This window comes from Bos grunniens, chromosome 15 (genome assembly GCF_055505025.1).
Source record: "Bos grunniens cultivar Pamir isolate PY7600 chromosome 15, Bosgru_T2T1.0, whole genome shotgun sequence".
In the NCBI taxonomy this organism is placed as follows: Eukaryota; Metazoa; Chordata; class Mammalia; order Artiodactyla; family Bovidae; genus Bos; species Bos grunniens.
This window is the reverse complement of record NC_141179.1, coordinates 47010308-47021970: the sequence shown is the minus strand read 5'-3', so window position 1 is coordinate 47021970 and position 11663 is coordinate 47010308. Positions and strand designations below refer to the sequence as shown.

The 11663-nt window shown below is 44.3% G+C and overlaps 1 pseudogene across 1 annotated transcript; it reads right to left on the bottom strand.

Annotated features, from left to right (window-relative positions):
* Window positions 1–3078: 3078 nt before the first annotated feature.
* On the bottom strand, window positions 3079–4605 carry LOC147357874 (large ribosomal subunit protein bL17m-like; annotated as a pseudogene). Its single transcript, XR_015142118.1, has 3 exons — window positions 4352–4605; window positions 3969–4037; window positions 3079–3640 (listed from the first exon to the last, which is right to left on the bottom strand). The product of XR_015142118.1 is annotated as a large ribosomal subunit protein bL17m-like (transcript).
* Between the last annotated feature and the right edge of the window lie 7058 nt (window positions 4606–11663).

Sequence of the window (11663 nt, the reverse complement as noted above, 5' to 3'; positions counted from 1 at the left end):
AGATTACTTTTGGTAGCAATTCATAGAAAAAAATTCAGGCACAAATGGGAATAATCACTAAAGATTCTTATTATATAGTATCTTTTAGTTGTTCTGACCTACATTCTCAGTATCATCTTCAGCCTTGAGCCAGTTCCCTGTATCAGAATAATATGTGATCTTAGTCTTACAGAACCTGGATTCTCACTGCCTCAAATTATTTAAGACCTCTCTATCTCTGAACCCATCAATAGCCAATAGTGTGGAAGTACCATGACTGCTTTTAGACTAATCTGGGGCGTTTGTTTGGGAATCAACCCACTGCAAGGAACTGTAACGCAATGTGGTAAATTCAGTGCATTATGGAAATACCATAGTGGCACCTAGGGTCACTAAGTAATAAACTTAAGTTTGGAGATGGTCAGAGCAGTCACCCAAGAGATGCCAAAAGTGTGTGTACAAGTCAGGTAGGTAAAAGCCAGCGAGTTCTCTGGGTGGTAGATGAACAAAATGTTCTAAGGAAAGCCATGCACAGGGAAGTGCTAAGTGTGTCCGACTCTTTGTGATCCTATGGATGGTAGCCCGCCAGGCTCCTCTGTCCATGGAGATTCTCCAGGCAAGAATATGGGAGTTGGTTGCCATGCCCTCCTCCAGGGAATCTTCCCGACCCGGTGTCTCTTATGTCTTATTGGCAGGCAGGTTCTTTATTTACCACTAGCGCCACCTGGGAAACCCATGTATAGGGAAACGGTCAAAATAAGGCCTTCCACGACTCTGGAACATAAAATTAGAGACAAGAGAAGAAGTTGGAGCAATGAGCAGATGCCTACTCACTGAGGAGAGTCACAGTAAGGAAGCTGGACTCCTTCCCTATTGGAAAAGAAGAGCAGAGAATTAAGAGAGCAGATTCCTATCACTATGGCTGCAGTGTGCAGGGAAGTACATTAGGGACTACTGAATAATCCAGGATAGAGAGGTCTTGGATTTCAGACCAGGGAGGCGTGTTTACAGATTTGAGAAACACTATGGAAATAAATTTCACATGATGTGCTAATTTTACTGCAGAAAATCAGTGTAACGTAACAGTCTCTGACTTGTAGTAGTTTCCTTTGGATACTGGGCTTACACTGCCATTGATCTACTGAGACTAAACTTGTTACATTTTAAGAATGGGCATAACTTGTGAAGCTGGACCCTGAACAGAGAAACTTTGCAAGTAGGAGGGAATTTTTAGTATATATGGGCCTCTCTTGGGAGTTTGGAATTTATTAAATAGGTGCCAGGATGGATTTGGGGGCATATTCCACCTATTTAGGTGAAGACTTACCATTTCTAGGCCTGATTAGTGAAACTGCTATACTCTTATTTCCCTGGTGTTATCCCAGTGTTTATGTTCAGTCCAGTCCAACTCTGCAACCTGGTGGACTGCAGCCCATGAGACTCTCTGTCCATGGAATTTTCCAGGCAAGAATACTGGAGAGGGTTACCATGTCCTACTCCAGAGGACTTAACCAACCCAGGGACTGAACTCGTCTCTTGCATTGGCAGGGGAGTTCTTTACCACTGCACCAATCCCTGAGCCTTTAGTAAATGCTTTGGGATTCACATACTCTATCTATTATATAGGCTAAAACATTAAAGGGGATGCAGTGTCTCTTGAGACCACTGTGGCACTGGACATGGCCCATCAGGCTGTGAGCTCCTTGATGGCAAAGGTCGTTTCTTCTCAATTCTATAGCCTAATGTGTAGCCCAGGGCCTGATATATGGCCAACACTTGTTAACTAGTATATCTCTAGTGCCTAAAATGATGCTAGCAGATGCTAAATAAAACACTTGGGGAACTACTGAAAGCCCCACTGGAAGGTATATGTCTGAGGCTTAAGAGGAAAAGATAGGAGTTCAGTCACAACCCACCTGTTACCAATACTTAAAGATGTGGTTTTAATTTTAAGGAAAGTGCTTTTTCTAGGAGTCAAGGCTGACTTCAAGATATCTGGCTAAGGGGAATGAGTTAGTGCCAAAAAGACAGAAAGGGGACAAATTTTTTTGGAGGAGCATTCAGAGTTAAATGTTAGTCAATAAATGTTCTAAGTGTTTACTATATGTCACTCATAATATCAGAAAGAGCTTTCTTGTAATAGTGTAGAAGACCAACTGGAGTAGAGTAAAAGAGATGAGACCTGTGTTGGGAGCAGATCAGTTTCTCAGACTTGGGCAGGTGTCCTGAAACAGGACCAGAGTAGCTGTCACCAAGGCTAGTATCTGTCTGTTAGACTGGTGAGCCCTCCACCCGCAACCTTATTATCTCAAACAGTGTATGGGTTTGGTGGGCCAAATACCCTCTGAAGGTCTGCCCTAAGGTAAAAATCTCTTTTTCCCACTGTACTAGCAATCTGGGATCTGCTAGGCCCTATCCCGTATTCATGCAGGGATGACAGCTCTAAGACTTCCCATGATTATCACCAAGTGAAGCCTCTGAGTGTGAGGGATGGGCAGCCTGGCTGTGCCCAGTCTGGCTTCACAGTTCCTAGTGCACATAAAGGAACTTCCTACTTCTCACATCCCCTGACCATTCTGAAGCCGGATTTCCCTCTTCCGAGTTCCCAGAGAGGCCCAGATTTGACAACAATGAAAACTTCCAGGAAATTCCCACGGATTTAACTTCCTAATCTTTCTTCCACTTCTACCCTCTCCTTCACCCCTCCATTCCCACCCCAAAAGGAAGGAGCTTATCCTGCAGTCAACATCCTCTGCTAAATGCTTCCACTCTCCTGGCCAGGTTGATGGTCCTCTCCTCTGAAGTCCATTCAGGGTTTGAGGGGAGCACTTGAGGGTAACATGTGATCCTGTCCAGAAACAGAGGAATGGAACCTTGAAGGTTCCTAGGGTACCAGATTATTACAGAAAGTTCACTTCTAGATGTTCATCCTCCTACCCTTGTCAGGAAGTAATCTTTAAGAAATCCCAGGGGCTCAGTCTCTATGCTAGATAACAAAACTCAATCACCTATGGGGGCTAGTTTGGAATTACAGAATACATGCCCCATATAATCAGTCATGAAGAAAAACCAAACTGTGTTAATTCAACACAACCCAGATTAAGAGCCAGAAACATGCCATGAATTTACTACCTCATACAGACCGATGTGGAGAGTTCTCATTCTCCAGAAATCCAAAGGGGGGGAAAACAATCAGTTTACATACATACAATGGATTTTTACCTATTGTGTAAAGAAAAGGGTATCTGGCTCTCAGAAAGTTCTGGGCTCCAGACTCCAATCAGACAGTCCATTTTACAACTCAAGCTCCAGTTCTAAGAGCTTAATAGAGCTCCCAAGGCCTGTGATCATGGGCACTGATGGGGGCCACATGCCCTTTGGCTTCAGTTAAACCTCTGGTGTTTGAGCTGGGTGGGAGCTGCGGGTGCTTGCTTCCTGGTTCTGCCGCACGCAGCCCCTGAAGCAGCTGGTTTAGGAGTGTAAGGTTGCTGTCTCTTCGTGGCATGGGCAGGAGACAGTTCACTTTGTACTCAATCACTGCCATTTTGGCCCGATCCTGCTGATTCGGATTTGGGATCTGCAGCATTCTCGTGTAACCGCCATTCTGACCTTGGTACCGAGGGGCCAGTACTTGAAACAGCTTTGGGATCAAGTCTTTCTCCTAGAGGGGGAGAGTTTTCCAGGAGAGAGCAGAGTCGAGAGTAGAGTCAGGCACCATCACCGAGACATTAACTTTCAGCATCCCCAAAGGTAGGGTCCAAACACACACACCCCCACATCCCTTCCCTCACCCTCTGACGTGGTATTATAAAGTGATCAATTACAGACAATTGTGTAGACTGAGATTCACGTTGAACTCAACGTAGGACATATATCACATTTGTCCGTAAGTGCCTGCCTTAATTCTGCCCGGTTCCCTTTCCTCTAACAACTCCGTTCCACTTAGGGACCAAAGGATAAGATCTGGGAAGTGGACAGGATGCACTCACCGTGAGCCAGAAGTCCGCCATACGCATTGCTCGTTCGTTGGTGTCTCCCAGCTTCCCACAGTCGATGAGCTGTGAGGACACAACATCACTGACCAAAATCCGAGCAAGAAAGGAGGCGTCAATCTTAATCCTCTAGTGCCAAACTGCAACGTATTCATTCCATACGCTAGCAAAGCATGTCACTAATTCAGGCTACCTCTAACCACGCCGTCTTAATCAGGTCTCCATTTGAGGGGCCACAAGAGTAGGTTCAGCTCACGGTAATAAGGAAAGAGACTTCCGGCACTGTTTACCAGGGCGGTCCCAATTCTTCCCCAACTCCAGTCGGATCCCGCCCCCTCAGGCCAGACCTAGGAGAGGAACAAGAGGGTCACGCCCCTTACCTTCTCGGCGTAGCACCTCAGCTAGTCCACGCGTGCCCATGACGCCTCGATGCGTTCATGTCGCACCAGTCCCGTAAGCAAGTTCTGCAACAGGTGAATGCTGGACCCAGGACCTAGGCCTAGGCGGCGGTATCCGCGGCAGTGGGAGATCGCGGGGGCGAACGACAGCCACATGTTACCGGCTGCTCCCCGCCCCTGTGAGGCCGGAACTGGAAATTCAGAGACGCGGCCGAGAAGCGGAGCTTAGAGGACTCACGCGCCTTACGTAGCTGCGTGGTGGACGTGTTTGCGCATGTGTATCGGAGCCTGCCTCGTTGGCAGCCTTGGGGAGGGCGGGGACGGGACCTCTTCCGGAGGAGGAGAGACGGGCGGAGTTTGGTCTAGCGAGCGCTCCAGGTTTGCCTGGAAACCAGGCGCCCCCTAGTGTGGAGTGAGCAGGCTGACGGTTTCTCTGTTGCTGCGACAGTCGTCATATGACCCCGCGCTTGAAGCTCCGCCCGGAGCTGGCTGGTAGAGTGAGTACCTGAAGAGGAAAGTGCCTGGCGGTGTTCCAGTCCTTCAGGCCGTCGGACCTGCTCTTTCTGGGCGGGCGGGGGGGCGGTGTGGGGGGGTGGGGGGGGCGGTGTGGGGGGGTGGGGGGGGCGGTGCGTCTGACACGCTGAGCGTGTCATTTTGAAAAGAAAATTATTTTCAGTAGTAATGGCCAAATGAATGGAATAGCAATGATAGGAAAGAAATAGAGGTGGTGAAAATTTTCTTTCCTTGAAGTTGTTGACTGGAAAAGAAAAAGCACAATGTAAAAGTTGAGAGTTGTGTCTAGCAGACAAAACTGAGGACTTGATCCCACGACACAGTAGCTAAGATAACTCCGAGAGGCTATGGTGGCAGAGGGGGTTGTAGAAGGGGTTTGGAGTGGGTGGGGGGCAGAAAATAGAAGAGATTTTGCAGGGAGGACAGGGTAGTTGGAGCATCAATAGATTACTCTTAAAGAAAGCCAGATATCTCAAGGGATTTAGTGCTTTTCTATGTATGAGAAGATGCAAGAGTCTAGGCTCACTGAGTTCATTGTTTTGAAATGCCCCCCAGCTATTTGGGGCTGCTGCTAAGTCACTTCAGTCGTTTCCGACTCTGTGTAATACCGTAGACGGCAGCCCACCAGGCTCCCCCATTCCTGGGATTCTCCAGGCAAGAACACTGAAGTGGGTTGCCATTGCCTTCTCCAATGCATGAAAGTGAAAAGTGAAAGTGAAGTCGCTTAGTCGTGCTCGTGCAGGACTCTTAGCAACCCCATGGACTGCAGCCTACCAGGCTCCTCCGTCCATGGGATTTTCCAGGCAAGAGGACTGGAGTGGAGTGCCATTGCCTTCTCTGTCATTTGGGGATAGTATGAGTGAACTCCTCTCACATGCTAGCAAAGTAATGCTCAAAATTCTCGAAGCCAGGCTTCAGCAATATGTGAACCATGAACTTTGTGATGTTCAAGCTGGTTTTAGAAAAGGCAGAGGAACCAGAGATCAAATTGCCAACATCCGCTGGATCATGGAAAAAGCAAGAGAGTTCCAGAAAAACATCTATTTCTGCTTTATTGACTATGCCAAAGCCTTTGATTGTGTGGATCACAATAAACTGTGGAAAATTCTGAAAGAGATGGGACTACCAGACCACCTGACCTGCTTCTTGAGAAATGTGTATGCAGGTCAGGAAGCAACAGTTAGAACTGGACATGGAACAACAGACTGGTTCCAAATAGGAAAAGGAGTACGTCAAGGCTGTATACTGTCACCCTGCTTATTTAACTTCTATGCAGAGTACATCATGAGAAATGCTGGACTGGAAGAAACACAAGCTGGAATCAAGATTGCCAGGAGAAATATCAATAACCTCAGATATGCAGATGACACCACCCTTATGGCAGAAAGTGAAGAGGAACTCAAAAGCCCCTTGATGAAGTGAAAGTGGAGAGTGAAAAAGTTGGCTTAAAGCTCAACATTCAGAAAATGAATGGCATCCAGTCCGATCACTTCATGGGAAATAGATGGGGAAACAGTGGAAACAGTGTCACACTTTATTTTTCTGGGCTCCAAAATCACTGCAGATGGTGACTGCAGCCATGAAATTAAAAGACGCTTACTCCTTGGAAGAAAAGTTATGACCAACCTAGATAGCATGTTCAAAAGCAGAGACATTAATTTGCCAACAAAGGTTGGTCTAGTCAAAGCTTTGGTTTTTCCGGTGGTCATGTATGGATGTGAGAGTTGGACTGTGAAGAAGGCTGAGCACCGAAGAATTGATGCTTTTGAACTATGGTGTTGGAGAAGACTCTTGAGAGTCCCTTGGACTGCAAGGAGATCCAACCAGTCCATTCTTAAGGAGATCAGCCCTGGGATTTCTTTGAAAGGAATGATGCTAAAGCTGAAACTCCAATACTTTGGCCACCTCATGCGAAGAGTTGACTCATTGGAAAAGACTCTGATGCTGGGAGGGACTGGGGGCAAGAGGAGAAGAGGACGACAGAGGATGAGATGGTTGGATGGCATCACTGACTCAATAGACATGAGTCTGGGTGAACTCCGGGAGTAGGTGATGGACAGGGAGGCCTGGCGTGCTGCGATTCATGAGGTCGCAAAGAGTCGGACATGACTGAGCGACTGATCTGATCTGATCTGATGAGTGAACTCGGGGAGTTGGTGATGGACAGGGAGGCCTGGTGTGCTGCAATTCATGGGGTCTCAAAGAGTCAGACACGACTGAGCGACTGAACTGACTGACTGACTGATCCTGTTTTCTCATCCCGAGTCTCCTCAGGTTGCTCCATTCAGTGAGTGGCTGCAGTGTCTGATGATTCACTGTGGAGGGTTATGTTTCTGTCCTGAGTTTCCTTGGGATTTACTGTGATGGAGAGGAGGTGCCTGCCCTGGCTGATGGCTGCAACATCGTTTGTTTACTGATGTGGCAGGCGACATTTTTAATTCACAAAGTGCATATAACCATCCTAGTTGAAGAAAAAGTACTGTGCTCAAAGAAAAAGTAATGATTTAATATTCTAAAAATCAGTTCAGTTCAGTTCACTTGTTTAGTGGTGTTCTTTGCGACCCCATGGACCACAGCACACCAGGCTTCCCTGTCCGTCACCAACTACCAGAGTTTACCCAAATTCATGTCCATCGAGTCGGTGATGCCATCCAACCATCTCATCCTCTGTGGTCCCCTTCTCCTTCTGCCCTCAATCTTTCCCAGCATCAGGGTCTTTTCAAATTAGTCAGCTCTTTGCATCATTTTTTTTTTTAATTACATCACTGTGTTTTTTATTTTAAAGGGGAAAACATACATATGCATTTATGTGTTAAAGAAATGAACAATAACATAATTTCTGGTTTTGAGCATTTGTGTCAGCTGATTTGCAATGACTTAGTCAAAATTGTTCCTTGTTATGTATTCAGATGTATCCCCCCCAAAAAATATATGCTAAGTTCTACCCACCCCCACACCTCTGTATCTCCTTCACCCAATACCTCAGGATGTGACTTTCTTTGGAAATAGAGTCCTTGCAGATGTAATTGGTTAAGATGAGGTCATACTGGTCTAGTTCACTTCAGTTGCTCAGTTCAGTCATGTCTCACTCTTTGCAACCGCATGGACTGCAGCTGGACTAGGATGGATGCCTAATCCAAAATGGCTGGTGTCCTTATAAAAAGAACACTTGTGAAGAGACAGAGACATACAAGGACAATGCCATGTCACCAGGAAGGCAGAGATCAGAGTTGTCTAATGCAAGACAAGGCTTTCTGGCAAACATGAGAAACTTAAGAGCAAGTGAAACTGTCAAGTGTCCTTTTGGGAGGCTCTGAAGAGTTGTGGTCCTTTATGTCTCAGTGCAGAAAGAATTCAGCGAGAGGCAAAGTGATAGATAAGAATTGATTTATTAGAATAGGACGCTTGTGAGACTTACAGGCAGGCAGACGAGAGGTTGCTGCACCCTAAGAACTTACTGGGCTACAGTTTTATAATCAAAAAGTGAGGAGGAGGAGAAAAAGACTTCTTCATCATTCTTGAGTAGAGGTCATGCTTCCATCATTTGTTTCTCCTCCAGGATGGGCAGGGGAGTTTTCTTGTCCCTACGTGGTCAAGCTAGGTTCACAAATTATTGTTTTTTATGTGTGCACAGAGCATGTCCTAACTTACTGAGTTCATTGGTCAGGATGTGAGGCTCATGCTACCATTGTTTTCTTGTTTGGGGCATGTCTCTTGCTTCTGTTCATGGTTTTGTTGCTAAGCAAGCCTGCTTGGTTTTGTGGTTAAGCAAACCTGCTTTCTTGAATAATCATTAACTTACAGGGGTCTCCCATATATTTTTCTATTTGCAATCCCCTAGTGGGATTAACTATTTAATCATCTACTTCTCTCCTTTACTCTGTCCCTGTCACAAGATGTGGAACAGATTCTTCCCTAGATCCTTCAGAGAATGCTTGGCTTAGCGGGCAAGTTGATTTTGGACTTCTGAACTATAAGATAGTAAATTTCTGCCCAGTTTGTGACATTTTTGTTACAGAAGCCCTAGATACATATTCATGTTTGTTAGAAAGCATGTTTATATTTGTCATTCTGTTTTCCTCTTAGATAAACAGAGAACACTTCTTGTTAATTTTAGTTTTGAAAAATTTCCGTAGTCTGAAGCAACAATTATGCAAATAGGAAAAGTCTTTTTTTTTAGGAAAAGTCTTAAAGATATGGATATGTTGGCAGAAAATTATACAAACCACAGTTCACAATAAATTCCAGAAATTGCAATATTCTCTCTGTCTCATTTATTTGGGATTACTTCTTACAGCTTTCAAATATCTCCACATTTTACTATAATATCATCATCAGAAAATTCATCCTAAATTTCTACTAGTAAAAATTGGGTAGATTTTCTTCTTTGCAAAATTCAGGGAAATTGAATATTGACACTAGTGTTATTTGATCCATTGCTTTAAAAAAGGAATATCCACATGGTGAAAATGTACAGCATCAAACATTGTCCTTATTTGTATAGGTTGGTGCAAATGTAAATGTAATAGTGGTTTCGGATCACAAATTTTAAATCATTGTTCAGTTCAGTTCAGTCACTCAGTTGTGTCTGACTCTTGGTGACCCTATGAATCACAGCGTGCCAGGCCTCAATGTCCATCACCAACTCCTGGAGTTCACTGAGACTCACGTCCATCGAGTCAGTAATGCCATCCAGCCATCTCATCCTCTGTCGTCCCCTTCTCCTCCTGCCCCCAATCCCTCCCAGCATCAGAGTCTTTTCCAATGAGTCAACTCTTTGCATGAGGTGGCCAAAGTACTGGAGTTTCAGCGTCAGCATCATTCCCTCCAAAGAAATCCCAGGGCTGATCTCCTTAAGAATGGACTGGTTGGATCTCCTTGCAGTCCTAGAGACTCTCAAGAGTCTTCTCCAACACCACAGTTCAAAAGCATCAATTCTTCGGTGCTCAGCCTTCTTCACAGTCCAACTCTCACATCCATACATGACCACAGGAAAAACCATAGCCTTGACTAGATGGACCTTTGTTGGCAAAGTAATGTCTCTGCTTTTGAATATGCTATCTAGGTTGGTCATAACTTTCCTTCCAAGGAGTAAGCATCTTTTAATTTCATGGCTGCAGTCACCATCTGCAGTGATTTTGGAGCCCAGAAAAATGAAGTCTGACACTGTTTCCACTGTTTCCCCATCTATTTCCACTGTTTCCCCATCTATTTCCCATGAAGTGATGGGACCGGATGCCATGATCTTCATTTTCTGAATGTTGAGCTTTAAGCCAACTTTTTCACTCTCCACTTTCACTTTCATCAAGAGGCTTTTGAGTTCCTCTTCACTTTCTGCCATAAGGGTGGTGTCATCTGCATATCTGAGGTTACTGAGATTTCTCCCGGCAATCTTGATTCCAGCTTGTGTTTCTTCCAGTCCAGCGTTTCTCATGACGTACTCTGCATAGAAGTTAAATAAGCAGGGTGACAATATACAGCCTTGATGTACTCCTTTTCCTATTTGGAACCAGTCTGTTGTTCCATGTCCAGTTCTAACTGTTGCTTCCTGACCTGCATACAGATTTCTCAAGAGGCAGGTCAGGTGGTCTGGTATTCCCATCTCTTTCAGAAGGCTGAACCACATCTTTATTAATCAAAATATGAACCAATTCTTCTTATGAATCTGAACTCACACATGTCACTGACTGTAGTATTTGCAGTGTATCTGACTTGCTTTTGCTTTGGGTCTGTCTCTTGCCCTAGCTGACATATGTCTTCATCACTGGGAGTTGGAACTTTCTTTTATAGTCCATGGAATTCTCTAGGCCAGAATACTGGAGTTGGTAGCCTTTCCCTTCTCCAGGGGATCTTCCCAACCCAGAGATTTAACCCAGGTCTCCCACATAGCATGTGGATTCTTTACCAACTGAGCCACAAGGGAAGCCCACTACAGGACTGGGTAGCCTATCCCTTCTCCATGGGATCTTCCCGACCCAGGAATCAAACCAGGGTCTCCTGCATTGCAGAAGGCTTCTTTACTAACTGAGCTGTCAGGGAAGCTCATCCTTTTATTCCCTACCCACTATCTTAGAAACCCTTAAGCCAGATAAAAGTTGGACAGTAGACCCATTGGAGGAGATAATAGCTATAAACTTCATCCATTTGAAAGAAACCTTGCTGATTATCCAGCCCACGTATTCTTAACATTTTCTGTGCCTTTTGACCAAGACTGATGAATTCTGTTCTTCTGAAAAATAGTTTTATAATGTAAAATGAATTAAAAAATAGTATAAAGGAACCAATTATTAATATATTGAAACACCTCAAAATATTTATAAAACTCTCCAAATTGCTTTACAACCCATTTTGAATTCGAATAAGAAAATTGCTAGAATTTACTTTTTGTCTAATATAATTTCCATAGTCTAAAATAAATACACAGAAAGTAATGTCATTAGCAAAATAACATAAAGTAAGAAATGTGCTTTAAAATGATGTGCAATATAACCACATTTATTTAAGAGTGTATTCCAGTATCTAAAAAGAGTAAAGTTGAGCAATACAAAACCATGTTTATTAGTAGCTTCTCTTTCTTTACTGATTTCATTTATTTTGTCTCTCTTTTTCTTCCTTGATGTGTTTCACTAGAGGTTTATCAATTTTATCTCATCAAAGAACTGGCTTAGTTTCATTGAACTTTTCACTTATTTTGCAGTATCTAATTCAATTATTTCTTCTCCAAGCTTATTATTTTTCTTATACGAACTTCAGGTTTTGTTTGTACTTTTTATTCTCATTC